General features: G+C 36.5%; 1 long non-coding RNA gene across 2 annotated transcripts in view; it reads left to right on the top strand.

The window, feature by feature from the left end:
- Positions 1-1,505: 1,505 nt before the first annotated feature.
- Positions 1,506-27,899, top strand: part of LOC141571848 (uncharacterized) — a 197,161-nt gene continuing 170,767 nt past the window's right edge. The window contains exons 1-2 of one of the 2 annotated variants that reach the window (XR_016020428.1): positions 1,506-1,735; positions 2,904-2,994. This is a non-coding gene — a long non-coding RNA (uncharacterized LOC141571848). The remainder of the gene's footprint in view (positions 1,736-2,903; positions 2,995-27,899) is intronic. The other variant, XR_016020427.1, reaches the window with a different exon arrangement.

Here is a 27,899-nt window from a genome sequence, read left to right as displayed (position 1 = left end):
TCACTAAAAATAATATGCGGGCAAAACTCCTGCTTAGTAACTCTCTGAATAATAATGATGGAATCGAAAGCCAAGGCAAAAGAGGGTCTTGCCTGAAAGCAGCAGAGAAGCCACCGCGCGGCCCTTGTTAAGGGGAGACCCGGATGCGGTGGTCCTGAAGCCGAAAGGAAACAAATGCCCTGGTAGGCTTGCATTTTAGGCTTTAATTACCCTGGTGGCGTGCACAGCGGAACACCATGCCATCATACAGAATGCAAAATTATCAATTTAAGGAGACCTTTCCAACTGTACATGTTATTATTGACAGGTAGCCAATCCACGCCGGAGCAGGGAAAAAAGCCTTTCTAAGAATATTATGTCCTAACGTGAATCACAGAATTAGTCTTGGCTGTTTCTCGAAGGGGTATCGGTCCGTGGTTCCTTAGTGGGGGGTTGGTGCTGGACTGTGAGGAAGCACATTGTGTGAGCTGTGTGGATCTCATTTCTGACAGAAGTTTTTATCCTGCTCTGGGTTGTGGCTGGAAGGCGAGGTACCTCCTCAGAGCTCTCAGGGGCAGATTTCTATTCCTCCTGTCGTTAGAATCATTACCTAAAAGAGCATGATGACTGCCCATGGTTTTCAGAGCACTGTACAGTGGGAGAGCCTGCCTTGGCTTTTTTTGCTACCGTTTTACGCAGGTAGGTTTTCTTTCTTTCAATTTCTTTTTTCTTTTTCTTTTTCTTTTTTTTTTCCTCCTTAAAGTGATGGGCAGCCCTCAACCTCAAGGAACTGATCTATCAAAATCAAGCTGGGATAAGTATTTCTTGGAGAAATAATGTATATTTACCAACAGGCTCTATTCTGCCCCCTTGTTTCACTGTACCTTGCATACCACTTCCTTTTTGCGGTCAACACCAGCCATAGTAACCCTGTATTAAGAACACAGTATATATATATATATATATATATATATATATATATATATAATTTTTTTAAAGATTCCCTGACAAGCAACCAATATACATTTTACAGTCCCTTTTCTTGATTTAAAAAAATATTTCCAAAGTCAAAAGAGCATTTTGAATGAAACATTTTCTCTCTATTTTTAAAAAATATCCACTAAAGATGAATAAGTATCTTCCCAGAGAAAAGTCAAATGAACTCTCAGTCTTCATTTCAGTATTCTATCAGACTTAAGCTTTTAATTTTGTCGAGATTCAGAGATATAGTGATGGTCAGAACAACCCCCCCTACCTCTACATAATCTTCAGACATTTGAAAATTCAATTTGTTTTCTCATACAAATTTTGGATGCACTAATAAATATCCTGAAAAATCACAATTATTTTGATGTGGCAGAATTGTAACCATGACCCTGTCTATTTTCATAAACTAGAGCATTATAGATTTATTACTATTTGTGGTTAATATTGCAGAAGACAGTTTTTAAAAACACATTTCACCCCAAAAGGGCCTGCCTGAAAATATACACTGCAGTAACATCACTGGCATCCAGGGCTTTTTGTCACACACACAGAGCACAGGCACAGATTTTTTTGATTATGTAGATTTCTTTTCCTACTGCAGTTTCATATGCAAAGCATGCATCAGCCACATCCACGCTATCTCCTAAAGCAGTCACTCTGAAACCCAATCTGGGGACAGTGCAGACTAAATAAAATTTCATTTTGATTTGGCCTCCCGCTGCGAATGGGACTGCTTTGTCTCAGCCGACAGAACCAGCAAGCCAGAAAGGTATGTCCTGTTTTGCATGGCTGATGGTGTGTCTTGAAGCTCACAGTCGGGCTGTCCTGCTGGGGCTCAGCAGCTCCTCCACTCTCGGCTTCCATCGCTGCTTGGTCTCTACCTGCAGGGCAGACCCCTGGCACACCCGCACGATTGTTTACTTTGGCATATGCTCCGTAGCTTGCGTGGCTGTTTGCTTTTTTTTTTTTCACTTTCTTTGTTGGTGGTGTTTTTTTGGGGGTGTTTTTTTTTCTATTTTGTTTTTTGTTTTGTTTTGCTTTCCTTGCCCACATTTGCTTTCCCTGTTTCTCAAGGTGCTGAATACTAAAATACTAACTTAAAGAAAAATTGTATAAGTGCTGCTACGAGGCTCCAGAGATTGCACTGGAAAATTTGTCATGCTGAATTGTATTGTAAATTTAAAGATGCATTTAACAGCTTTGAAGGACTTTAGTTTTCATGGCCCTTTTGAGCCTCTTTGGCAGAAAAGCAATCGCCCATTTTAGGTTAGGGAGAAAATACAAAATAAAACCTCTCTTCCACTGGGGCTGAACAGTTTTGCCATCTTGGTATGTTTCATAAAATGCATTGTGCTGCTTGCCTGAAGAGCTTCTAAATATGCCTCTATTTTTAATGATGACCTTCATCTGGAGTCATTTCACTAGAGACTGGGTTGTATCAGATCCTCTTCTTCCACTTGTCCCACCTTTTGCAGAATGTATTGGCAATCAGGGGGCAACCTGCTGTGATGTTCTCAGAAGCTTTAGATACAATGACGGAGTGCCAGAGAGGTTGACAGTGGTAGGAACTCAGTTCTCAAGCCCAAATTTCTCCTTGGAATTGTCACTGCCCTTGACCAACTCACATGGTACCATAAGGGAAAGACGTTTTCCCCTGTTTACATATTGGTATATCATTAATCTAAATTATAGCAAACTAGTAAAGATGAATATAAATAAATGAAAATAAATTGCTTAAGAGAAGAGTAGGGAGTTACTGCTCTTTGACTCTGGGTTCAGCATAAATGATTCCACATAAGATACAGAGGGATAGAAAAAAAATACTAAATAGTTTAGTAAGGGCCCATCCACCCAAGCACTCAGAAGTAGAAAAGAAATAAGTCATGTAACTTTGTCGAGGGTCAGAAATTAACTATTATAAATGTATAACATTACAGCCATCCCAGCGTTTTGTGCTGAGTGATCCTCCAGGGGTTGTTCTCGATGCCATCTCTGAAATGCAAGTGGGTGAAGTCTTCCGTTCACAAGGTAAATTTTCCTTTTACCACAAAACCATTAAGTTCACTGTTTTGCAATGGTTAGCCAAGAGTTTTGGGAGAGAAGATTCGTCAAAAGCTCTAGTAATTTATCAAGAGTCTCCTTACTTATCGTGCACAACAGGTTGGAGAACAAAATAAAAGTTAGTTAAAGAAGACATTGAAGAAAATGGTAGCCTGACAACAGCACAAAATGTTGTTTGTCCAAGTTGGATGGTCTTACTTAAGAAAGCAGAAAATGGTGGTGTTGGGCATGAGTGGCAGGGTTTGGATTGACAGATGTATAATTTCTAGTATTACCCATAATAAGTCTTCTTACTGTAGCCTCACTATCAGAACCAGTAGGGTTTTTATACCTGCTAGTTGATGATATTAAAAGCCCAAATTTATTTTTTGTTTAACTTATAAATATTGTTATGGGGTTCACTTATTGGTATTATAGGGACTTTTTTTGATAGCTAAATGAGTGTTTTAAAAAGTAAAATCTGCTATGTTGTTACATAAGCTTTTTAAAAACTACAGTTGTAAAAAAAATAAATAAATAAAACAAGGTACTCATGGAAGATTTATATGTCCATAAAAATACATAGGCATATATGTGTACATTACCGTGTTTCCCCAAAAATAAGACCGGGTTTTATATTAAAGTTTGTTCCAAAAGACGCATTAGAGCTCATGTTCAGGGGCTGTCATCCTGTAAAATCATGCCAGGGCTTATTTTTCGGTTAGGTCTTATTTTCCAGGAAACACGGTATGTGTGCACAGCAGGTCCTCAAGTAACATCGTTTCATTCAACATCATTTCATTATAACATTGATGAGATGCCGTAGGAACTTAACTCTCATTTATATCAGTCAGCTTATGACAAAATTGGATTTGTTATACATCATTTCGCTTAAAGTTGCAGAACCTATAGACGACATTCAGTGAGGACTTACTGTAGAAGCTACGTGTGTGTATATGTATGTATATTTAAAAAGTCACAATGTTTTTCTTGAAGATAAACAACAATAAATATATTTAGCAGACAAAATTCTATATACTATGGTTTCATTTATATGTAACACATACCAAAGGTTAGCATGTGATATTTTTATTAATTCATGAGTTTATCTAGGACACCATCCTCTGCAGAAAGCAAATTATTATAGTATGATTTAACCTATCATGTGGTTTGGGGAGATGACCTCAATGAAGAATAAATGTTTGCTTCAGCAGAAGTCTATACAGCCCTGTCCATCTGGTGTCTGCCATGCCTGTTGTCCTCCATGCTTTCGTTCGCTCCATAAACATGATAGCTCAATGTGTCTGTAAATTATACAGTAATTTGATGGAAATATTGGATATGAAGACTGTACTGGTGGCTCTTGGCATGTGGCTTTAGTTTTGACATATTTTATTTGCTAATATTTGTGATGACCATAATCTGACCTTTCATGTTTCATTATCTGAATCCCTCTACAAGTAAGAGAAAGAAAGAACACTGATCACCAAAGACAGAAATTTCTGTTTTCTGTTGACTCCCCCTCACTCTTGGGGAAGAGTAGATAAGAAATCTTTCTTGAGAGAATAAATGAGTGAATGAATGACCATGGTTGAGCACAGGACGAGAGGAACAGGAGACCCTTTCACTAGCTAGAGCCTTTCTCCACACCTCCTAGCTATTATCAAATGTGAAGAATGGAAAGAGATTTGAAAGCCACTTGGGGCCCACAGTCTTCCCAGGTATGTGAATCCAATGAAAACACATGTCCGTTTTTCCAAAGAAATAACTTACATGACATATTCAAACAGGTCTAAACAGAATCTGTTTAGAATCCAGGTTTTGTTAAGTGTTAAAAATCCAGGAGTTCTAAGAAGATCTAGTCAGAGAAGAGTCACACAGGGTGGGAGAAGGAAAATCATAACATTCTCTGAAAGTCAGATGAAAATAAGAAAAGAGGTTCAATTTGTTTACACTTTGTAACTACTTTCTGGTTACGAAGAAAACACACAACATACAGAGACTAACAAAGATCAGTATTAAACAAAACAAAACAAAACAAAACAGTTCTATGGAAAGTTCATTTTACACTTCTGTAAGTGTGGTAATCAAAAATCCAAAACAATAAAAAGAAAGCAAGTCAGAATCCAGATCCTGGGCTCTGCTGAAGTACCACTGAAAAAACATCTCTGGAGTTATTGCTCAAAACATCACAGTGGACTTGCATAAAACTTCTACATTGTTTTGATAAAAATAGTTATATTTAATAAGAAGGCCATTTATTATACCAATCTTAATCCAAAATAAATACTTTGCTCTTTACATGTATATGATAATAATAAAGGACATTATAAATCCAGAAATTTCATAAAAAACTGTGGACATTTAGATGTTCTATTAAGACTTAGGCAACCTTGGGAAATCCCCACCATGCTTCAGGGAAGAGATTCAAGTAAGGTTAGTCCTTGAACAATTTGAAATCTAATTTTACTGGTGGAGCGAAGATATCTACTTGAGCTATGAAATCAAAAGTTGCATGATTAGAGAAATTTCTATAAACTGTGGCTTTAATGGACATGGAAATAATCTTAGACCTCAATATTTTTATCTCATGAACATGTCCAACAAATTGTAATGTCCAGAATAAACACTAGATAGTCTCCATACAACTTGTCCTCAACAAATTGAAGAATCGACATGTTTCTTACGAAGTCCACATCAAAATGGCCACTGCCCTTGTCACGTAATTAGGCAGAGGGAGGCCCCATGGTTGAACTTCCCTGCCTACTCTTTGTTACTTAAGGGTTGTATGCTGCTATCTCAGGGCAGGACAGTCCCACAGCAGGACTGGGACTGGGAATGAACCACTGGCCACTGTGCTGTACTAAGCACATGGTGGGGCCTCGGGATTCTATAGACAGAGAGAACTGAGCTGAGTCCATATCCATATGAAAAGTTGCATGCTTTTCCCCTATCATTCTACCAAGACAAAATGAAGGATTATAAATTCACCAGCTCCAGACTGCTGCCAAGAATGCAAGCAGGCATCTATAGACCAGACAGACAGTGGACTCATCAATGAGAGGGCCAGAAGATAATACAAAGGTACCATGTCAATCTGAGAATTCCTACCTTATCCCCAAGACCAATAGGACTCATAAATCACACCCACTGTTCCCCACACACCAGAGTGTCATTTCAGGAGAAGAAGCAGGAAAGGAGGGAAATACATAAGAGATTGGTCATTTTATCCAAATGGAAGACTGAACACCAACTGAGAAAGATGGCTTAAATTATCAGGCCTGACAGCTTCAAACTTGATTGGACATTTAATTAATTTCTCTCCCTTACCCTCACTCACTACTGATTGAGGGCTCAGGAAGAAGCCAAGATGAGCTGCAACGAAAATGAAGAAAGTAAATTATATTTTCGCTTTATATACAAGTTGTATTGTGAGTGAAATTTTGCAAGCTACACTTGAAAGATTCTAGATTTTCACATAAATGCCTTCAATCAATGACCCAAGAAAATGTTTAAAAATTTCACAAGCCTATCTTAGAAAAAGGGGAGAGGTAACATTGAATAAGTGTTGGTTGCAATATGTCAAAAATATCTTCTTCAGTACATGCCATGCCATGTAACTTTAACTCCAGAGTGTTAGACCTTTCTTATGTATGGATTTTCCACAGCCATCGCTCCATCTCTAGGAGGGATCCTTGGTATACAAGGATGGGCCCCCAGCTGTGCTGCAAATATCTTGAGTCCCAAGTCCCTCAGTCAATCTCTACAGGGGTACAAATAAAGCCAGGTTCTCTCCCCAGAAATTGGAAATTTTAAACAGTGAAGCCCATTTGCTGGGAGTTGTTGGAACTGAGTGATAGTAACATCAACATGACAGAAAACACGTGAATTTTATACCTCTTTCCAGAAGACCTTGAAGCCAGCTGCCTTTCTTCCTCTTCTGTAGATCTGATTGGTCAACTCCTCGGGTTTAGTGCCTTGAAATGCCACAGTGGTTACCTCAATTAATTCCCCGCTTCTCTTTTGTTTTCTAGAGTTTACTCCTGCTGTTTTCAGCTTAAATGAATCTTACATTCTGCCAACAAATATGTGAACAGGAAATTCTTAGAAATCAGTGTACCGTCCTAGACGTTTGACCATATAGCATAAGGAAGGAAGTACAGAAGTGACAAACACTTAGTCTTGCATGCGAATCCACATACTGAAATAGAAATGTTGTTGAATTTGGTTATGGTTACAAATGTTCACAATGTCAGCCAGTCATCATGTTTATAGCATGAGGATGCCATCTTATAGAATTACGTGTTCCAGGGTATGATCCACGAAATAACTTTCCAAAAGGTATGAAATATTCCTTCTGCTCCATTAGTTTGCTTATTCATGTAAAACATGTGTCAGGTATCATGAATGTAAACAGAAAACTTGCTTAAAATTCAAGATAAAATTCAAAAGAATCAAGAAGTATCATAGCATTCAAGGTCAGATGCAGAACCACGCCACTGCTATAGGGATCTGGGTACAATAGGGATCTAATTATTTCCTAAACAGAGACCAGGAAGGGAGCTTTGGAACACTGGAGGAAAATGAACAGAAATTGCTATTTTTAAAGCATATATTATTTTGAAGGTTTGCTACTAAAACACGGTTCTTTTGACTACACCAATAAATCAAATTGGTCAGGTGGTCTCAATATAAAAAAGAACAGTTAGTGTTATGAATGAGACATAAATTAAGGCTTGGTTTTCACCTCTCCAACTACTACTTTGTAATGTTTTATATAACTATACAGTAACACAAATTATTAGTACTAATGTCAATGGTTTTATTAAATTAATGATTACTGGTAGATGCATATTATCAATGAATGTTTTTGTAAACCAAAATGTTTTTATAGTCCAAACATGCAAGCATAATATTATAAAAGATCTAGTATAGAAATAGACAACTTTGGGGGGGAAAGCGTCATCTAATTTTTTTTTTGTTTGTTCTATGTCTGTGTAAAGGGCAAAAGAAGGTGAAATTAGCTATACTATTATCACTCATCGACGTTAAGCATGTGTTTATTCTCCTCTGATCCATTACAGACTGTTGTGTTTTTCACTTACAGACTCTTTTATTTTGTTTATTAAAAATACTTGAATCTTTTAATATTAAAAAATGTTTTTAAGGAGAATAGTATATGTGTGAACTGACATATTTTCAAAGAAGTAACTATCTGTGGTTCAGCTAAATGATGACTGAGAGTGGTGTTTTTTGTTTGTTTGTTTTTGTTTGCTGTTGTTTTTTACCAACTATCTGTTAGTATTTGGAGAGTGTGAACACTAATGAGGGTGAAAAGCTAGATGGAACAAGGGGATAAGACTTGGAGTAATGGGATGAAATTAAGAAAAGGGAAATTTAGGTTGATTACCAATTACCACCTGAAAATCTTCTTAGCCGTGAGGTCCATTAGACGGTAAGGTAATCGGCCAAGGGAAGTGGTGGAACTCCCATTGCTTAGATGTATAAAATTAGAGTGGACAGAACACTATCAAGAATGCCTCGCGGTGAATGAACCACCCTGCTGTGTGGAATGAGCGAGTTCACCTTGGTTGCCCTTTACAGGCTCAAGCTTCTGCATGACCTGAGGAGAGAAGAGAATAAAAAACGATCCCAGTCTGTCCCACACAAATCCACCAAGCCCAAGGGGTTGGGGGAATCATTTCAAAATATTTTTCCTGCTTTTCATCTGGAACAGTCTTCCTAACACTTCAATAGAAACCAAAAAAAGGCAGTTTGTGTTGGTAGCAAAGACCTTCCCAAGATACACACTTTGTACCTAGAAAGCTGACACCTTTCCAAGACTCATAGAAACCAGTATCTTGTGTCCTGTCGTACTCTGCTTTTCAGTAAAATAAAAATTGAAGCCACCAGGCAAGTCACATTTCAATAATATTGCTATCATGACATTTGTGCATTATGTTGTCTCATTCTTGAAAGACATAGAGATGGAGGGAATGGAAAATGAGAAAGAGCTACAGAGTGAGCGAGAGCAGATCTGATTAGCAATTGATCGGCATTCCACCATGTTCCTGGGCCTTATAAAAGTAGATAGCAGCAATTACATGAGAAAAAACAGATACTTCCTTTTGTTCCCTGGGAGCCCATCAGGGTACCTGGAAGCGAATTTAAGAAAAGGGTTTTTTACTTAACAAGAACATTTCTGGATATTTATGTGTTTGAGAAGATGCAGCTCTTTCTTCTAATTTTAATGAAATCTTATTTCATATGCTTTGATAGGGGTTCTGTCAATCATAACAAAATAAGAAAGAATATCATATCCACGTGGTATTAGATTAGTCTCTTCTTAGTAGAATCTCTCTCTGCTCTGGTTTAAATAAACATACCAAGTCTCACAAAAGTCAGAATGAAGTGAAGCCTGAGATAATATACATCTATGTATAAATTGCTGAACTGAGTGAACAGTGGGAGTCAGAGACGTGAATGATGAAAATAAGGCATCAGCACCTAACATCCTGTCGTTAGGAGAGGTGACACAGAGGACACTAAATGTCATGGGGATGCATAGAGAGCTTGTGCCCTGAAAAGTCTCCTTTAAGTAAAAACCAGCCTCCTCAATCAGGAAGAACGTCAACAGACCCCACTCTGCCTCCGTCTTTACTCTTTCCCTTTCTGGTAGCCAGTGGTTATAAAAGTAATCTTTGGTCTTCAGAGAAGGTAATTTGGGGCAAGAGAAGATATATAAGACAGGGTTTCATGTTCTCTTCTTGTAAGTGTGTGTGCAAGAAGGGAGAGAGTTAAGAGAAAAGATTAAAATTGTATCTTACATATTACATGTGCTGTTCTAGTTTCCCATGTCTTCTTCATGGTAAATTCTTTCTGTTTTTATGAGTTTAATGTTTTACTTGATTACAAAATCACTGTAGTCTAAGTCAGTCAATAAAAATATCTCACTCCTCCCAACTGGTTTCACACATGAAATGAATATTTTCCAGGGGAAAAAAAATTATTATTTGTTCCCCGTGAGGAAAAATTTCTTCAGAAACTTGTACACAAGAAAATATATGTTTCAGAGGTCAAACACTATCTATTGCTTCAACTTGCTGCTTGAAACAGATTCGTGTGATGCTTATTTAACAGGAATGGTATCTGGAGATAACCTGGGTCCTCAGTTGTGAGCTCAAGGTTCTAAACAATTGGCAAATGTGTGCTAACCACTAGGCTGTAGCCAGTACCCAGAGAGCAGTGCTGTGGAGTGGCCACCCTCAAGAATGCCAAAGCCTATTGCACAGTTTTCACAAAGTAAGATACCAAATTAGAGAGGAAGTAGAGAAACACCACATCCATTTTCTTTTCTCCATTCTTGGCCAAGCTGGCCACAAAGGTTGATAGTGGACAAACTAAATTTTCTCAATAAAGAACCAAATGATTTGAGTTCATAAAAGTGGTTGCTTCTAGTCAACCATTTCATGAAAATGATTGCCTCTAGCCTCGCAAAGAATGTGTATGCTCGTGTTCTGGGAAATCCCAAAATCACTAGTTGGGGTATCTTAAAAATCAGAATAAGGAATCTGAGCAGTGTTATTCATCTAAAATAAATACGAGAAAGTTTTCACTACAGAAAAGCAACATTTCTGAAAGTATTTCAAAGTTACTCAAACTTACCTTAAAAGCTGAGCATATACAGTCTTAAAATATCCAAATCCTCACTTCTTATGTTCAATTAAGGGGATAATTTTTTTTCTAGACCCAAATATTCCAATTTACTTTCAAGACAATATTACTTCACACGTAAATATAATTTCAAAGCACTTTCATGCACATTATTTCATTTTATCTTTTAAGAAATGTTCAATTTTATTACCAGAAAAACAATTTAATTTAATTATAATTTAGATTCATTTAACCATGTGGTAGAAGAAGAGCTGAAACTATACATCAATAAAATTCACATACAATAATAATCTTGGTCACAATAATGTATTTCAACAGATCACGACCACTTACTGTGTTTTTCGTTATATTTGCTGAAGTAGGCTTTCAAATGGGACTGGAATATTCATATCTCATAAAAATTATGAGTCCTTCTTGGGAATAGAGACTAGAGATACCCCAATACTATTTATTTCTTGGCCAGCAGAGTGTTTAAATTCTATTTCTTAGGAGATAATTTATGTTCCAGTCAATTCCTTGGAGTTCTGGCTTCTCCCAGTTATTCACTTCTACACTAGATAAAGTCCTGGCTGAAGCAAGATTTGGTTTGGCATTTGTTCTCTCTCTCTCTCTCTCTCTCTCTCTCTCTCCCTCTCTCTCATCATTTCCCCAACTATAGCAGCTAATGCTTTAAATGATGAACCCCATATACTCATGCTCAAGTCTCACTATCTGAAAGTTTCCAGTAGCTTTGCTCTTCCTTGAAAACTTTTTGCAGAATTTCTCCCATATGACTGTGAGATAATACATGGTACCTAAAGAGCAGCAGGCAAAAACAAGAGAAAAGTCACAAGACCCACACTCCATGCAAGCATGTCTGTCTGATGGGGGTTCTGAGATGTTCTTCTGTGGTCAATAAAACAGGAAGGGATGGGAGCTCTAGAGTGGCCCCTGCGTTCAAGTTCAGCAAAGCCCCAGGCTTCCTCAGCATTCCAGCTCTCTCAGTCAAGCTTTGCTGCAGCCCTGAGACCTAGGCAGACCAGATGAGAAAGGAAGGCAATTAAGGCCAAGTGTTATTCCAAATTCACAGAATCAGGAAGAAATATGAATCAACATTCAGACCGAATGTTTCGACTTTAGGCTACTTGTTAGCTTAGACCCTGCTTAACTTAGCCAAAACCTGTACTTTTACTTTGATTGACAAGGGATAATATGAATTAGTATTTCAAAAGCAAAGGAGAGAGGAGCTTATTAATGCTGAAGTTCAGAAACTATGTCTGAGTCAAGTTTGTATTCCTACCCCATCCTGGCACCCCATTGAATTAAATGGCATAAGGGCAGATGTGAGAGTGGAAGCAAACAGGAACAGAAAAAAATCCACGAATTAAACTGGCTTTCAAATAAGACTGAAAGGTATGTAATTCTGCTTACATATGACAAAATAAAATAACATCAGAAGCCTGCAAAAAGTCATGCTGCCTGAGAGTACTCATCAGTACCTCATCTTAGATGACAATTGCATCAGGATGAACTGCAGAATTTGGGGCGCCCAGTAGAAAATGAAATTTGGGGGCCATTGTTAAATGATCAAGAATTGCAAGACAATGACATCAGAGTATGAACCAAGCACAGGGCCCTGTGAGACTCCATGAATCCCACACCCATTAAGGGGCCCTTGGTTGGCGTCGACTTTTCTGCATGTTACTAATTTCTGCTTCAAAAGGTCCAGATTTCAGCTCTATGTAAGGAAAACGAAATTTGCACCATTTACAAATAGAGGAAGCTGCATTATCAAGCAGGGTTTATTCTTCAGTGGAAAGTTCACAGAGGACTGGAAGACCATCTGTGGGGACAGAGCCAGGAGTGCAGTTTCCAGGCTCTTGGCCTCACGTGGAAAGGTGCTGGCTCAGGCAGTAAATGGCCATCAACTGTGATTGGATGGCCATCAGCTCTGGCTAGTTGGCCGTCAGCTGTAACCAGTGAGCCATTGGGCACTAATATAGCTGCCGTAGCTACGCTAGCAGAAAATGGGGGCTAGCAAGAAGATGGTGGTTGAGCTAGCAAGAGCAGATTGCAGTTAGCACGGCGGATTGCAGCTACCAAGTGAGACTGGTGCAGGAAAACCCCTTGTTGGGGTGCTTGGCAGATGTTTGCTTTCTATGTCTCCAACCTAGCCGCCGGCAAGATTATAGTGGTATGACTCCCCTATCTATGGCTCCGTGGGTGTTCCTTTTTGGCCTCACCATGTCCTGCGTTATTATGTGGGGAGCGGGACTTGAGACCCCGCATGCCACCCAGCATGACACCATCAGTCAAAAATATTGAAAGAGGGAGTGATTCCTATATTAGGACAGAGCCAAGTTTGGCCTTAGAGGTCCCTTTTCATGCTACAGTTCTGTGAGTCAGACAATTTTCTTTCTTTTTTTTTCCCTCCGTTTTTGTGGAAGAAGCCACTTTATACAATCCATTAATACCACCAGCAAGCACATCAAACTTCTTGACACTTTCACCTTGAAGGGTTACGATAAAATCATAGTGCCATAAAATCTTGGCATTATGGTGATTTCACATAAGTAAAAATGGCCATAGATACCTGGGCATTATTTGCATGACTCCGCTCAGCATGGAAGAATCTTGTTATTAAACAAGAAAAACAGCCAAGGCAGCTTGATTGTCTCATTACTTCAAAATCCATGTGTCCTTAGGTGCCGTGCCAAGCTTATGGTCCATCCCCTTACCCACAAAGTACCACAACCCACCCTTTTTGGTCACTGTAAGTCTTCACAGAACTGTGATGTCGTTAAAAAGAGAAGCTAAAGTAAGAAGGTACTACAGAGGATATGAAAGTCTTGGAGCCGTAATATTGAAATGCAAATGAAGATGACGCTACACAGTTGAAAAGCAGCTAATGCGGAATCCCATGCCTTCTTGAGTTGATCAACAAAGAAACCAGCCCACATATATATAAAAAAACTATTCAGATTCTCAACTGCCGTTGCATTCAAGGACCAAAGGGGAAAATGAAACTGCCAAGGTCGTATGCTTTTGCCTGAGTAATAGAATCATTCACAATATTAAGATCGTATATTTTTATTGAGTCCCTCTAGGCTGTTCAGCCATTTTAAATATACTTAACGTTAGTTCAATGCATTCTGGCTAGTAGTGAGGTCGATATGCCTCTTTTTCCTTCCCAGCTCTCATGCAGTGGCATTTACCATTGCCATTTTGTTCATTAACTAAGGATGGCATTGGTTTCTAGCATCCTGGATTTTTGTTGAGCAAAGCAGCATGGTGTATCAAAGGCATGTCAAGAGATGTGACGTAAATGGAAATCGCAGGGTATCATAATGCAGCACAACAGGTGCACAAAATAGATGTTTAAAATGGTTTCTATTATTTGGCTTTTTTGGAATCAAATCAGAATCAAGAACAATAGTGGCCATTTCAGATAAATTACTTCTGCACATTCTTGCAGATTGAGCAGCTGTAAAGGAGGAGAGGGGGGAGTTGGGGGTGCTTGCTATTTGGAAGGTGGAGGCAAATACATTTGTAATGTGTATACAGTATATTCAGTATATTAAATTTTTGCCTTTCATGTGCGATGATAAAAGTAGTTTGCTTTCCCATATTGTATGTTTCATTAGTACCATAGTTTGATAATTAAATACCACAACTCTGGAGGCAATAGCTAAGATAAAAGTTTACAGACAATCCATTATTTCTCTCAGACAGCCCTTCTGAAGAGCCCATGGAGATGCAGTTTAATGATTTAATTTCTAAAATGGGTTGTTTAATAAAATCTTGGGTGTTTATGTAGTTTTGTTCTAACGGAGAGTATCCTTTCTGTTGTCAGGTGTGGTGTTATTAATGACAGGAGATGGGTGAGGGGCCGGTACTCCCCTCTGTACATCATTATCCAGCTCTGCCCACTCTCTGGTTATTTTTCTTGCATTACAGTTACTATTTGTAATTTTTAATGTTGGGAAGGGAAAGGTTTGTTGTCTTTTTAATCCTCTCTGTTAGCACATTCTATTTTATTAGACATAATTCAGAGGGAGAGAGAGAAAGGGAGGCAGACACTGGTTAAGGGGGATATATAATTGGGTGTAGTGGGATTAAACTATTATTAGTGTACACGCCTAATGGATCCCCATAAAGAACCCATGGCAAAAGCATTAATGAGTTATGAAGGAAGAGTAGGCAAGCTGAACAGTGTTTCCATTATTATACTTATACACAAATTGTTCAGCAACCACTTTAAAGGAACACCAGATTCCTCATGCATTTAAGCAGAGAAATGTTCCTTCAGAATTGTCTGTTCTTTTTAAATCTGTAACTTCTAATTTGCAGGATCTTTCTCACATGCCAATTCTGATATTTAGTTTTGCTTCAACACCAAGCATTGAATATATATTTTAAAAAGTTACTTTGAAAAATCTAAATCTAACAGAGAAATATATAAATTATATAAAAACATGGTCTCTTCTTTGATTAAAAAAAAAAAAAAAGCGAAATATGTGAACACTAATGCCCCCAGGTGATGGGAGTGTGAAATAAGGTAAAAAACATTATTTTTTCAGGTATAAATAAAAGGTTAAATGTGAAAATTGCAATGTGCTTTTATGCCAAACTTAAAAAAGCGTTAGAGTCCCATCTGTTTGCTGTGGTTCTTGGTGTTGTTGACATTGCAGGTAAAAACTAAAGAGAAAGTGAAAGTATATAGGGGCTCACAGATGCACTAGATAACGTAAGTACTTACAAGTATTTGTTGGATTTCTCTGGTTTAAGCAGGATCTGATGGGTCACTCACCCCTTGTATTGTGTAAATATGTACAGTAACTCTTTTCTTCCTTATATTTTCCCACTCTTTCTCCCCTTTACGATAAAGTGAGTTTTTCCCCTCTTAAAGTAACATAGCATATATCTGAAGACCATAGCAAAGACAAGGCACATCATTCAGTTATTTTTGTGTCACATTTTTCAAACCTCACAGATTTTTGACAAAACTTTTATCTAAGAGAGAATTACTATGACACTGTACTATAATTCATAGCAGTTGAGTGTTTGCAAAAATGCTTTCTCCCCAGTGAAATCATCACTCCACATAATGATGATTATTTTGAGGATTCTCTATTTTAAACTTGTGGAAGAATTAGTGCTTCAAGTCCTGTTCCATTGTAAAGTTTGGAATAATATTCTTTCGCCAAGTGAATGTATTTTTAAAAGCAATTTAAGTTCCGAGGCTGGCTGTGTTTTCTATAAATCCTCTCTACCTTTCTTCTCTGTGGAAGTCTGTCCAGCATTTGTAACTCAGAATGTATTTATAAAATATGAAGGGAACAAGGTTGGTGTTTCGATGGAAAGTGAGCTCCCTTCCTAAATGGAATGTTTATGCAAGCAATTTCTCATGATCAGGTTTACAGTGAGGGGAGACACATCCAAGATCTAGGACTTTACCTTCCAAAGATGCACAGTTTCATTTTTTGATGTATCTTTTCGCTTTTATAAAATGGGTTGCAGTTCTCATACATCAGCGACTAGTCAGAGAAATGAAAAGTTCTTTGCATGAGAAGTAGTATCCTAAGGTATATGAAAACTTGAGGTTGGAAGTAATTTTCACTTTTTTCCATTCGTTTTTATTGCTTTCCAAAGTGAAAACTCCATAGACTCCGAAGCCAAAGGGCCTTTTGAAAAATGCCACTTTCCGATTTCAGCCAACAGCCACAGCTGAATCGACAAGGGAGGGTTCTAACAAGACAGTTGCTTGCTGCCGGCTACAGTTCCTACTTTTGTTTCCTATGGAAACTAACACGGAGCAATTTGAAAGAGTGATTATTTTAAGGCTCCACTGTCTTTCCTGATCCAGTGTCTACAGTATTTTCACAGAAAATGGGAGCAGGAAAAGCAGGGGGAGATGTCAGACCTTGTCAGTTTCAGCTGTGGTTGTTGGCAGGGAGCTGAAAAGTCCTAGTTTTTCAAATAAGCTACAGAAATCTCTGCTCTTTTTAACTTTTAAAACAAAAATGTTAGTTGAACAGCAACTTCACCTTTACCCGTCTCTTTTCTGCCTTCTTTTTGCGTTGTGATTTTTCAGGGAGGTAAAAATGGCACAGTAGTTCATTTGGGCAGTTATGAGGGGAAATCACGCTGCCAAAACTTTGTTCCAATAAATAATCCATGAATAATGGATTCTCTCTAACCATGGGACACTGTATCTGTGAATGTGAGGGGTTGGTTTATCCAATGGGTGATTTATTCGGATCCTTGGCTTTCTCTATTGTTCCCTTCCCAGTGAACATTTCTTCATTTGCAAATCTCACCTTTAAGGGGGTAGGGGAAAAAAAGGCAGGCGGTACAATAAATACCAGTTGCTCAGAAAACATAAATAATTATAGATTATAATGCTAAAACAGACAGATTAAGAATTAGCTTGCCTTTGCATAGATAAAACCTATCCTGTCCTCTAGAGCTAGCTATTTCTTTTGTATTCTCTAGTGATTTAACAGAAGACTACATTTAAATTCTACAAATTCAATGTATTACCAATTTTTCATCCCCCCACGATGGTCAGTTCTTGTTGTTTTTTGTTTTTATTTTTATTTTTAATCATGTGGTGGTTTAAGTGAGTTTAATAGCACTTTATTTTGAGGAGTCAGAAAATGTAATTTAAAAAGGAATGATGTTTTTTAATGCTTTATGTTATCATGGAAAGTGAATTCTTAGGATTATGCTACTGATCACATCTATTATAATTGTGCATTGTCCCAATTAACTCTCCCTACAACACTCTGAGATAGTTACTATTGTCCTTATTTCACAGACGAGAAAGCTACGGCTGGGTTAAATAACTTTCCAGTGTCACACAGTGAGAGATGGATGGTGTGCAAGCCCAGCTCTTTCTGACTAGAACACATTCTTAACAATTGTGCTACATCACTTTTTTTTTTTTACCTTCACTTGCTCACACACAGGAGGAGAAAAGGTGGCAAACGACATAAAATGATTGTCGGTGTAGACAAATACAACACCCTAAATTGTTAAGCTGACACATCGGAGGGCACGGGAGATCTCCTCGTTATCGTGCTGCAAGGTAAATTAGGGAGAATGAAAACTGTTCACAGAAAGAGCTATAAATAGAGGTTTTGTGTGTCTTCTCGCTTTGAAGCTCCCAGCATCTCCAGCCAGCCTCCATGTCAGCAGCTTTCCACCCTGCTTCTCCCGTGAGCGTGTACAAGGAAGTCAGTCTAGTTCACCAAGTTCACCACTGCTCCTTTCCAAAGCTACCTGTGCCAGAGTCTCCTCCAGAAGCTGAGGGGATGGGGAAACGCAGGAGACATGCGACCTCAGAGACATGTTCACCAAGTCCTTGGCATGCAGGCATCTTGGACAAAAAGGGGAGATTCCATTTGTGTCAGGAAAAGGAATGGGCCCAGACGTTTTCTCTATTTTCCAAGGACGCGGTTCCCACCTCTGTATGCACACACACTTTGCACAAACCACATGTTTGTCTTGCTTCAGAATTAAGAGTACAGCCCATATTTAGGCTCCCTCAGCTCAAAATTGCCACTATGACTTTGATAAGGAAAAGGAGACATCCCTCCTACAAATCAAAGTCAATGCCTTTCAAATTTAGATATCTGTAAGCTTTAACAATTGATGTAAATGCTGTATTTATAGTCCGAATGATGACCCAACACAACTTCCCTGTTTGAAGAAGATGGAGACAGAGATTCAGGTATAACTAAGAGATTTGTGACCTGAGGAGAAGGCCAAAGAGATGCAGCTACCTTTGGGTGGGAGAAAGACAGAGCTACAGAATCAATTAAACTCGATGGCAAACTGGCTTTTTTTTGTGTACTGTTGTGTGTACAGGAGCATTTTTGTCTATACTAGTTCATTTACAAAATTGAAAAGAAAAAAAACTCAAAAGTATGCTCTGTGTTATTGAAGCAAGAGAATTTTTTTTCCAACTTAGTTACTGAAGTAAATTGCCAACTTCCTTTTCCTCTGGGAAAAAAAAAAAGAGGAAATCTGTTCTTAAGGACTGAATTCTTATTGACTCCCATTTGATATCAATATTTTTCACATGATTTTATGTATTTCTTGATAGAATCATTTTAGACTGCTAAAGTAAAAGCCCAAAATTAATTTGAGTCAGCTTACAAATTAAAAATACATAGCATTTTTCAAAGGTCAAATATCCCAAATCTTCCAAATTAAAAACATCTTAATTATTCCACAAGTCTGTACTAATCTTGCTGATATATACTTAGATACATACTATGTGTATATATACATATACAAACACATACACACACATACATATACATTTTTTTTCTTTTTAATTGAAAGAGGATATGTTAGTACAGACTCTGAAGCCCAAGTCCACAGTCTGGGTTTCAGTGCTAGTCCTGACACTTACTAATTGTAAGACCTTGATCAAGTTCTTTAGCCTCCTTGTAGGTTGGTTTCTTCACCTTTAAAATAGAGGAAAATAACAGTACCCTTTTCCCTGTTACGTAGAAAGCACTATGTAAGTATTTGTAGACTGAATAAAATATCATTATGATGATAACTCTACTCACAACAATCTGATAAGGGAAGCACCATTATCACAATTCTGGCTTGCATGGCTCATTCTGTCCCAGGGAGGTGACGCAGTTAAGATGGCATTTAATTGCAAGTCAGCTTGATCCTAATAGGGTCCTTGTTCTTTCCATTAAATCACATCACCATCTTTTCTTAGTTTACTCTTGTGAATGAATTTTCTTTCTATAGTGCCTACTTATTTTTAAGACCTTTTTTTTTCCACTTGAAGGTATTCTTCAGATATTATGGATGCTAATTCTTTAATAATTATATAGCTTATTTTTAAACATTTGTTTTTAGAACTTAAATTTTATGTTGTCTTTTTTGAGAGACAAATCAATCTTGTAGTATGTTCTTTTTTATTGTCATTAAAGAAATATTTAAATTCCAAGTCAAAAGTATATTCTCTCATATTTTCTTTTAAAATTTTTAGTTTTATTTTTCATGTTGAAGCACTTATCCATCTGGAATATATTTTTGAAAATAATGTCAGGTAGGGATCTAATTTATCTTTTCAATCTCTTCCCCTCCTATTTTTTTCTGTACCATTTTTGTGTGTGTTACGTGCTATTGAGTTGGCTCCAACTCTTGATGACCCTGTGAATGAGTGATGTCCAGTGTCCTGTCCCCAACAGCCCTGCTCAGCTCCTGGAGACTCAGCCTATGGCTTCTTTTATGGAGTCCATCCATCTCATACCTGCTCTTCCTCTCTTCCTGTGGCCTTATACTTTTCCCAGTATTATTTTTTCCAAAGAACTCCATCTTCTCATGAGGTGCCCAAAGTAGGACAGCTTCAGTTTTGTCATTTTTACCTGCAGCGATGTCTGAGGCTTCATTTGCTCTAGGACTCACCTGTCCATCTTTCTGGTGGTCCAGGGTGTCTGCAGAGCTCTCCTCCAGCACCATGTTTCAAATGAGTCCTTTTTTTTCCTATTAGCTTTCTTCACTGCCCAACTCTCTACATAGTAACTGAGAATACAAGCTTGTGGGTGATCTTAACCTTGGTCTCTAATGACACGTCTTTGCTCTTGATGGTCTTTTCTGATTCTCACATTGCTGTCCTCCCAAGTCTCAGCATTCTCTTGATTTCTTGGCTGCAGTCTCCATTTGAATTCGTGACTGAACCAACATAAACAAACTCTTTAATAATTCCAATGTCTTCATTATCTAAGTTAAAGTTGTGTATTTCTTCTGTAGTAACCATTTATTGACAAGTCCATTATTTCTCACCTTATTTGTCATCCCAGTTCAATATAGGGGTACTATACTGAGCCCCTATACACACACACACACACTCACACACACACATATTCATATATGTGTATTGAATATATATATGGGGGAGCCAAAAATGTATACAAGTGGACACTTTGGTCAATGTTGTTCAAGCAGTAGTAGTTTGCCATAATCAGAAGTGTCTAGACGCTGATGGTAACCACTTTGAGCACCTCTTCTAATTGCAGAAGTTAAATGTGACTTGTATTCATCTTTTGTTATCAGTATATGTTGAGTATTACAATTTTTTTTTTAATTTATTGGGGTGACAATTGAGTATTACAAGTTTAATACAGTTTTCCTTTCTTAAAATGTGTATACCTTTTTTTTTGGCACCATATATATTCAAGAACAGCTATAAAAATAGATATAGAATTGATATAGATGTAGAGATAGGTAGAGATAGAGATAGAGATGATAGAGATAGAGATAGAGACATAAACTTATGTGTGTATATGTCTGTTCCTGAGTTCTTGATTCTGTTCTAGTGGCCAATTTGTTTATCCTTCCATGAACACCACAATAATTTAGTTATTATGGCTTTATAATAAACCTCAATACTTGTTTTTCTCCTTTCCATTATTATTCTTATATGACTTTATTGTTTTTGTCTGTATGATTTTTAATTTCCTCTTGCAGTTGTCTACTCACTTCAGGTTCATTTTTTTATTCTTGATGTAGCCCTTCTTCAATGATGCCTGTGAACAGTAGACACTGAACCCTTGTCTGAAAATGTCTTAATTTCAACTCTAGTCTCAAATGATTATTTGTCTGCATTTGGCATTCTATACTGACAATTTAGTTATGATCTTCCAGTCCATGTAAGGTACTAGTCTTTGCTTCTGGCACATGAGGAGTTTCCACATTAGAGCTCAGCTGCATTAAAAGAATCTCCGTTAAATTATATCTAGCCTTGTTGCTACTTGGACCAGGAGGCCATTCATATTATCTCACCTACTAGAACCAGAAATCTGAGCATTCCTGTATCAGATCCTAAAGGGTGTGTCCCAAAGGGTAACAAGGACTTTTATCTCCATGTGCATTATATTCCACTTATGAAACAAGTGCTGTGTATTGTGTCCATGACATTTCTTAACTGTGCACAGCATTCAAAGGTTAGAAAGCAGAACACTTCAGGGCAAGAACACCTCTGTCCCTACCGCCAGCCCCTGTCCACACCCTCTTCATGGATCTCTGGGCACTGGTATTGTCCTTGTGTCTTGATCCAAGTAGACCATTAAATCTTCAAAAGTAGGATCATATCCTACTCTGCTTGGTATCTTTAAAACCCAGAACACTGACTGGCACATAGGGAAAGTATTTTGAATAGTTGCTGAATAAAGGAATAATATACAGCCAGGTAGAAGCAATAGGAATCAATTGCTTAAACCAATACAAATCAAGCAAGATTCATAAAGCCCTGTGCTTCTATTTATATTCAAAAAGTTACTTCAGATGGGGAATCTCTAACTGCTTGAGTTTAAACATGGACTTTTTGAAGAAAGATATTCAGACTAAGATACTTTGTTTGCTAAGAAGGAAAATGTCAAATTGTCCATGGACAGAGAACTGTATTTAAATAGTGATTTGCAGCAGAAAGTCAAGTTCAGAGGAATGCAGCAGTATCAAAAAAGAGCATTTTCTAACTCTAAAAGGTCACAAAATGGATTCCTACTTAGTAATCCTAATTTGATTCTCCTAGGATCTTAAATCTGAAAAGTATTATCAGCATGACAACTCTGAGGAGTTATTTAAATATTACACATATGATATGAATACATCTTATTTGAGAACCATCAATACTGTTGTACATATCAAGAGCTCATTATTTTTTATGGCTGAATACTAGTCCACTATATGAATATACTAGATTTTGTTTATAAAACACTTTATGGATATTTGGGTTGTTTCTAGTTTTGGATTATTACAAATAAACCTGGATGAACATTCATCTATAAGTTTACATATGGATTAAAGTTTCCATTGTCATTTTATTTCATAAATACCTAGCAGTGAGATGTCTGGACCATATGACAGGAGTTTGTTTACCTTGCATGCCAAGCTATTTCCCAAATAGTGCTACCATTTTACATTCCCACCAGCAGGTATGAGTATTCTAGTTCCTCCACATAGCTGATTCCTTCATCAACATGTCCGATTATCAGTGTTTTTAATTTTAGCCATTCTAACATGTTTCTAGTAGTATCTCATGGTTTTAATTTGCATGCCCTAATCATGAATGATGTTGAACATTCTTTAATGTGCTTATTTTCCATCTATATATCTTCTGTGGTGAAGTGTCTATTTAAATATTTTACCCATTTAGGTGAATTTTGTGTTTGCTTATTGAGTTTTGAGAGTTCTTTATATTCTAGATGTAAGTCTTTTTTACCGAAATACATTCTGGAAATATGTTCTCTAATATGTGGCTTGCTCTTGCTTTCTAATAATAGTGTCTTTTGGAGAAAGGAAGTTTTTAATTTTGAAGTCCAATGTAAATTTATCAGGTTTTTTTGTTTGTTTGTTTGTTTGTTTGTTTTTTAATAGATAGTTATTTTGCTGTCATATCTATGAAATCTTTAGGCAGGTAAAGTTACAGACATTTTTCTGTTGTGTTTTCTTTGAGAAGTTGTATAGTTTTAGGTTTTACATTTAAGTCTAATCTAACATATATATATTTTTTTTAATTTTATTTTATTAAATTTATTGGGGTGACAATTGTTAGTAAAATTACATAGATTTCAGGTGTACAATTCTGTATTACATCATCTATAAATCCCATTGTGTGTTCATCACCCAGAGTCAGTTCTCCTTCCATCACCATATATTCGATCACCCTTACCCTCATCTCCCACCCCCCGCCCCCTGCCTCCCTTACCCTCTGGCAACCACTAAACTATTGTCTGTGTCTATGAGTTTCTGTTTCTCATTTGTTTGTCTTGTTCTTTTGTTGTTTTTGGTTTATATACCACATATCAGTGAAATCACATGGTTCTCTGCTTTTTCTGTCTGACTTGTTTCGCTCAGCATTACTCTCTCAAGATCCATCCATGTTGTCACAAATGTTCCTATATCATCTTTTCTTACTGCCGAATAGTATTCCATTGTGTATATATACCACAACTTCTTTATCCATTCATCTATCGAAGGACATTTTGGTTGTTTCCATGTCTTGGCCACCGTAAACAAAGCTGCAATGAACATTGGAGCACACGTGTCTTTATCTCTAAATGTTTTCAGATTTTTTGGGTAGATACCCAGAAGAGGGATTGCTGGGTCATATGGCAATTCTATTCGTAATTCTTTGAGAAACCTCCACACTGCCTTCCATAACGGCTGCACCAGTCTGCATTCCCACCAACAGTGTATGAGGGTTCCTTTTTCTCCACAGCCTCTCCAACATTTGTTACTATTTGTCTTGTTGATGATCGCCATTCTGACTGGGGTGAGGTGATATCTCATTGTGGTTTTGATTTGCATTTCTCTGATGATTAGTGATGTTGAGCATTTTTTCATACTAATATATATTTTGAGTTAATATTTTCACATGATGCAATTATATGGGTCAAAGCTCACTTTTTGGTTATCACTATCTAACTGTTTCTGCACCATGTGTTGAAATGTGTATGTTGTTTAGGTGCATAGAATTTTTCTTTTAGTCTTTTGGTTCAGTTAAACATATCAATTTTTTTTGTTTTGTCTTTTTGCTTTTATGCTTAGAAAACCCTTCTCCAACCAGATGTCAAATAAATTACATTTTCTCCAGGGACTTTTAAATTTCTTCTTCATCTCTTTTTTTGAATCCATGCTTTAGTCCAACTGGAATACATTGTGGTAAATGTTGAGATTATACGTATAGATGTATACAATTTAAATATGTATATATATATATATATATATATATATATATATATATATATCATCTCAATGTTTACCATAATATATTCCAATATGTATAGCTTATGTATACATGTATATATTATGTGTATAGATGGATAATGTATGTATATATGTATATGTATACGTGTGTATACATGTATATATGTATATGTGTATGTATATATGTATAAAGGTATGCATATATGTATGTCTGTGTAATTTAATTAATTATAATGCTAAAAGATTCCTTACATTAAAATGGTTCCAACTGGTTTCAAAGGTTCCATGGAAAAAGTAAAGCTGAAGGAACAAGAGGAATACAAAAGTTTTGTTTAGGATGAGGTGGAGCTGAGACATGAGGCATCACTACATAAACAAGACGTAAAAATTGTAACATAATATCAAATATAAATTTGATGCTAATACATTTGGAAATATTGATGAATCTAAGAAAATATAAAATGACAAAATTGGCTGAAAATTTGACAAACTGAATATAACAATAAACATAGAAGAAATTGGAGTCGTTTTCAAAGAATTATCTCCATGGAAGGCTGTAGGTCCAAATAGTGTTATGGGTGAATTCTCTCAAAAAATTCAAAGACATTTCATGGTATATAAACTGAACCAGAGCATAGAAAAAGATGAAAGTTTTCCTGGTTACATTTGCAAAGCTCACACAAAAAACGAAACTATAGTGTAATATTACTCAGTTGTGCATATAGATGTAAAAAATTCTAAACCATATTAGCAGATCAAATCAATTAAATCTAGGCGCACAGAGGAAAATTAATATGCCATACCCAGTTGGACTTTATTCTAGAATGTCATGGGTAGCTCATTTTGGGAAATCTATTAATATTAAATCAATAGAGGAAAACTATATGATTACCACAAAACATCCCCGAAGATCTGTTTTTAAAACATTTTTCGTTTTGAGAGAATTGTAGACTCACACACAGTTGGAAGAAATAATACGGAATAATAACATGGAAATAATACACCCAGTTTCCACCGTGTAACATCTTGCATAACTATAGTACAAAATCACAACCAAGAATTATATATTCATGAGATCTACCGAAGTTATTCAGATTGCACCCATTTGCCTACACTCATTTATATGTTTTCAGTTCTGCGCAATTGTATTACAAGTATAGATTCACATGACTACCACCATAGTCAAGATACAGAACAGTTCTGCGATAAGGGCTCCTTATGTTACCTGTTATAACCACAGTCACCTTTCATTGTAACCATTGATTTGTGCTCTATTTCTAGGTTTTGTCATTTCATTTTCAATAATATTATGTAACTAGAATCATATAGTATGTAACCTTTCTGAGAGTAATTTTTTTCACTTAGTATAATGACCTTGAGATTTATCCAGGTCGTTGCACATATCAATAGTTTGTTGCATTTTTATTCCTGAGCATTATTCCACGGTATGGATGTACCACAGTTTTGTTTGTTTTTTAAACTGTTCACCAGTTGAAGCACTTACAGGTTGTTTCTAGTTTGGGGTTATTATGAATACAGTTGCTATGAAAACTTATGTACAGTTTTTTCTGTAAACATAAGCTTTTATTTCTCTCAGATAAATGCCTCATTTTATCCCAAAATTTTTCTTTAAAAAAGAGTGCAATTGTCAGGTCATATGGTATGTATGTTCCGTTTTACAATCAAATGCCATATTCATTTTCATTTCACATTCCCATTAGCAATATTTGAGTTCTTCAGTTTATCTGCATCCTCACTGACATTAGGTGATATCACTATATTTTTTTAATTTTAGCTATTCTTTTAGGTGTGTGGTAATATCTCCTTGTGGTTTCAATTTGCATTTTCCTAATCACTAATGATATTGAACATCTTTTCATGTGCTTATTTGCCATCTGTACATCCTCTTCAGTGAAATGTCTATTCATGTCTTTTGCTCATTTTCTAATTGGATTCTTTGTTTGCAAATATTTTCTACCAGTCTGTAGCTTGTCTTTTCATTATCTTAACAGGGTATTTGCAGAGCAAAAGTTTTATTTTTTAATGAAGTCCTTTAGCAATTTCTCCTTTTCTGATTTGTACTATTGGTGTCATGTCCAAGAACTCTCTGGAAAGCCTTAGATCCTAAAGGTTTTCTCCTGTGTTTTTTTCTTAAAGGTTTTACACTTTTACTACATTTAAATTTGTGATCCATTTTGAGCTCATTTTTATATAAGATGTTTGATGTTTGTGGTTTTGTTTGTTTTGTTATCGTATATGGCTGTCCAATTGCTCCAGCATCATTTATTGAAAAAGCTACCTTTCCTCTATCGAATTTATTTTATGCCTTTGTCAAAAATCTGGTAGGCATATCTGTGTAGGATAAATTCTGATTCTCTACTTTGAACAACTTTTATGGGGCTATTCTCCCACCAATGCCACACGGTCTTGAATTACTATAAAGTGAGACCTCCCATGTTATTCTTCTTCAGAATTCTTTCTAGCTATTTTAGGGCCTGTGCTTTTCTGTATAAATTAAATGTGTCTATAACTCAAAAATATATATATATTGCTGGGAATTTGATAGGAATTGCATTAAACGCATAGATCAATTTGAGGAGAACTCGTATCTTTACTATGTTGAGTCTTCCAATCCATGAATACGGTATGTCTCTTCATTTAGTTAGATCTCCTTTGATTTCCTTCATTAGTAGTAGACTATATATACTAAGTATTTTATTTTCTTTGGCACAATTATAATTATATTTTGTTTTCAGTTTAGGTTTGTACTGGTCTGTTGGTAGTTTGTAAATTGATTTTTCTGTATTGATCTTATATACTGCAACATTCCTGAAATCACTTATTAGTTCCAGGAGTTATTTTTATGATGTCTTGGGATTGTATATGTAGACAATAAACTTATAATGTTAACTACAAATAGGGATAGTGTTTTCCTTTTAGGTATGCATGCTTTTTATTTCTTATTGCTCTGGTAGAACTTGTAGCACTATGTTGAATATGAGTGATGAAGGCAGACATTCTTCATTGTTCCTGATCTCAGGGGGAAGAATTCAGTTTTTCACTGTTAAGTATTATAATAGATATGTATCATTTGCAGGTGAGCTTTATCAAATTGAAGTTTCCTTCTGTTCCTATTTTTACCAGAGTTTTTGTTATGAATGAGAATTGGAATCTGTCAATTAAATCAGTTGTGTTAAATCTCTTCCTGCATTAATTGATACAATGACATCATTTTTAATTTTAGCTTGTTGATATGGTAAATTGCCTTACTTGATTTTCAAATATTGAGCCAACCTTGCATACCTGGAAGAAATCTGATTTGTAAACAGTGTATAATATCTTTCTATATGTTACTGGGTTTAATTTACTAATATCTTGTTCAGGATATTTATGACTAAGTTCATGAGCGATACTGGTCTGTACTTTTCTTTTTCTTTTGCCCCCTTTTTGTCTAGTATTGGTATCAGATATTGATACTAGTTTCATAAAGTGAATTG

Source organism: Rhinolophus sinicus, chromosome 2, assembly GCF_057876585.1.
Source record: "Rhinolophus sinicus isolate RSI-liver-muscle chromosome 2, RSI-T2T, whole genome shotgun sequence".
NCBI classification, from domain to species: domain Eukaryota; kingdom Metazoa; phylum Chordata; class Mammalia; order Chiroptera; family Rhinolophidae; genus Rhinolophus; species Rhinolophus sinicus.
The sequence above is the reverse complement of the archived record's forward strand: the minus strand, read 5'-3'. Positions and strand labels throughout refer to the sequence as shown.